Genomic DNA, 3,373 nt, shown 5'->3' with positions numbered 1-3,373 from the left:
GAGACCATGTCTGTGTAGGAGCTGTAGCATGATGCTTGTGTCTGTGTAGGAGCTGTAGCATGATGCTTGGAGACCATGTGTGTGTAGGAGCTGTAGCATGATGCTTGGAGAACGCGTCTGTTCTTCCTGGATGAGCTCTTCTCCAAAGTCTTCTCTCTCTTTGTCCAGAATAAAGAGTCTTTGTCCAGATCATCTGCATATTTGGAAGAGAGGGTAGCAGCGCATGTATGCACCCTATCACAGTCTGTGTCCATGTTAAACAAAACACAAAACAGTTCTTTCAATTCTGTGCATCAGCATCGACTAAAAGGTGAATCCTCTCCAGTGCTCGCTGGCTCTCCGGATGGTAACCACTGGAGACATTATGCCGGAGTTGTTTTAAGAGTTTTGCAAACATTGAGAGCTGAAGTTTGTTCCCCTGTCACTCTGAATTACCTTTGGTAGTCCAAAAAGAGTGAAGAATTTTATTAGCGCTTGAATCCCCTTTTTTATTGAGATATTACGCAAGGGTACAGCCTCTGGGAAAGGACCTGATTATGTGCTCAAACAGGTCGTTGATGATGGGGATTGGGTGTAAGGGAGCTGGCAGAATCTTCTGATCTTCTGAAACATCTGCAGCAGGGCAGAGTGGCACGGACACGACTTCAGGTGGCACAACCAGCTTCTCCCACACATCACCTCCAGAGCCCTCAGGTAGCACAACCAGCTTCTCCCACACATCACCTCCAGTGAGATCATTCTCTAGAAGGAAAAAGACTCCAGGGACTGGCAGGGCACTGAAATTAGGCTACAAACAGTTTTACCAAGCGCATAAAAGGATACAGCTTTACACTGCTGCTGCTCCTGCTGCTAAGAGTTGGAGAAGAAACATCAGTAATGAAACACTGCAAAAATCTAGGCTAGGCCTATTCAAGAAGGGCTGAACGCTACACTCACAATGTGAAAAGTGCAATTAACCTGAACCAGTGGAGTCCCAACCTCTCTAAACTGGAGCTCTAGGCCTGGCTGTCTTCTGGCTGTACTGAGCTCAGGGCCTTTCTGGACCCTCCTCAGATATGGCCTAAGAAAAAGAAGCACCGCAACTTCCCAAAGAAACTCAGCTAACCCAGGAATGCACTCACCTTGGTAGTTCCACGCACACGCAAAACAGGAAAGCTAAAAAAACAAAACTACACAGAAATGTAGTCAAAAGTGTCCAGGAAGAGCCCAAACAACTTATGTTGCAGTTTCCCAGGCGAGAATCATCCCATAAATCAGAGAACACAAATAGGTTTAAGGCTCAAAAAGGTGTTTATTAAACAGTTTTCAAAAAGTCAAAAAGCTTGAAACCAGCAAAAACTGCTGAAAAGTGTTAAAAAACGGTGGTAGCAACCAGCATGAAAAACACAGAAAATGCTGGTTGGGAGCAAACACAGAAAATAACACAATTCCAGTAGCACTCACGGCCAGTAGGGTGCGCCGAAAACCATAAAATAGGGAACTTCGGGTTCCGTAACACACACACACACACACACAGGCACACACACACACATTGCTTGTAGAAGCCTGAGAGTGTGAAAAGCTGACCCAGTGGAAAAAGGCATTTGGGTTTAGTGGCTTCACACACTAAAACTGTGACACGCAACATTTACAGCCAAATGCTCTCAACCAACATGCAAACATACACTGCAGGGAACAAACATCCCATTAATACACACACACACACACACACACACACTGTGCTATCATCGCTGTCCTTTGCGGACCTGTGCGTACACACTTTCCTCTGCTGGCGTGTGATTGGTGGGTTCTGGTGGCGTGTGATTGGTGGGTTCTGGTGCCTCTGCTGGCGTGTGATTGGTGGATCCTGGCTGTCTGATCTCTCCGTACTCCACGGTGTCGTCCTCTCTCCTCCTCTCCTCCGTCTTCCTCCTCTTCAGAATGGACACCTCAGCATACTCCAGCTCACAGCTGCCACCTGCACACACACACACACACACACACACACACACACAAGCTCAGAGATGTGTGTGTGTGTGTGCGTGCGTGCGTGTGTGTGTGTGTTTGTTTCCTGACCTAGTGGGGAGGATTGATTCTTTCTGCATTGGGAATACACAACATCCTGTGATTGGCCATCTGAGGGGAAACAAACAAATGAGCAAAAACACACACAGAAACTTCCACAGACACACACATACACACTCGCGCGCGCGCACACACACACACACACACACACACACACACACAGAATGTGCATACTGTATGTGTGTGTGTGCGCGCGCTTATATGAGTATGAGACACAAGACACACACAGACCTGTTGTGGGCGTGTTCTTCTTTTTCTTGCAGATGCAGAACGCTGCTACAGACACACATAGAAACACAACTCCTCCCAGCACCGCTGCTCCAAGATGAGAAAGGAATGCACACACACAAACACACACACACACACACACACATCTTAGTAAACAGCAGCCGGTTGCAGCAGTAGAGGGTCGATTGTAATTTATGTGTAAGTTGTGTTTTAAACCTGACGTTGAAAGTAACTCGCTAATCACTAATGATGGCACGTCACAGATTCACAGCACTTGCTCTGGTAACGCTAACGTTCGCTGTAACGTTGTATGATAAAGCCACATTTAAAGGATTCCCCCTGAACACACACACACACACACACACACACACACTATTTACATCACAGCACTTGCTCTGGTAACGTTAACGTTCGCTGTAACGTTGTATGATAAAGCCACATTTAAAGGATTCCCCCTGAATACACACATTCAAACTCCGCTCAAGTAAATTAAACGTGTAGAATTGGTTGCGTATGTAACTCTTCTCAACCATGCTTTGTTAAATTGAACATTTCCACCATTTGCATGAGAAGACCATGTTAACAAATTAGATGGGACTCACACCCAGGGAAAGGGGGGCGAAAGTTGGTGAGTAATTTAAATCATAACTTATGTTGAAACTACTTTTCATTGTGCAACCTGTTCAATTTTAGCAACTCATAAACTTCAACCTAGTGCCAGTTTACATTAGAACTAAGCTAAGATGGAACTTACGTATGTTTGACGTACGTTGGTGCAACTGGCCGCAGAAGTGTACTATAGTGAGACTCTCTGAATGTACTGAATAGGAAGTGTGTCTTAATAAGTCAGTAGAACTTACGGTATATGAAGTCAATCTTGGGTGCTCCACTGATGGTTGTCATGACTACAGTGGACGTAGATATGGGGGCAGTTGCTGTTATGGTAAAATATCCACACAAAGCTCAAATGTGATATGGAGCCTTAGACAGGCATCAGCAATGGTGTACTTGAACACACACACAGACAAACAAACACACACACACACACACACACACATACACTTATTACTAGTTTTTACAC

The 3,373-nt window shown here is 45.4% G+C and overlaps 1 long non-coding RNA gene across 1 annotated transcript; it reads right to left on the bottom strand.

Annotated features, from left to right (window-relative positions):
- Positions 1-1,794: 1,794 nt before the first annotated feature.
- LOC134095752 (uncharacterized) lies at positions 1,795-2,392 on the bottom strand. Its single transcript, XR_009940605.1, has 3 exons — positions 2,296-2,392; positions 2,056-2,115; positions 1,795-1,957 (listed from the first exon to the last, which is right to left on the bottom strand). It is a non-coding gene; the product is annotated as an uncharacterized LOC134095752 (long non-coding RNA).
- Positions 2,393-3,373: the final 981 nt, after the last annotated feature.

Source organism: Sardina pilchardus, chromosome 11 (assembly GCF_963854185.1).
Source record: "Sardina pilchardus chromosome 11, fSarPil1.1, whole genome shotgun sequence".
Classification (NCBI taxonomy): domain Eukaryota; kingdom Metazoa; phylum Chordata; class Actinopteri; order Clupeiformes; family Clupeidae; genus Sardina; species Sardina pilchardus.
The sequence above is the reverse complement of the archived record's forward strand: the minus strand, read 5'-3'. Positions and strand labels throughout refer to the sequence as shown.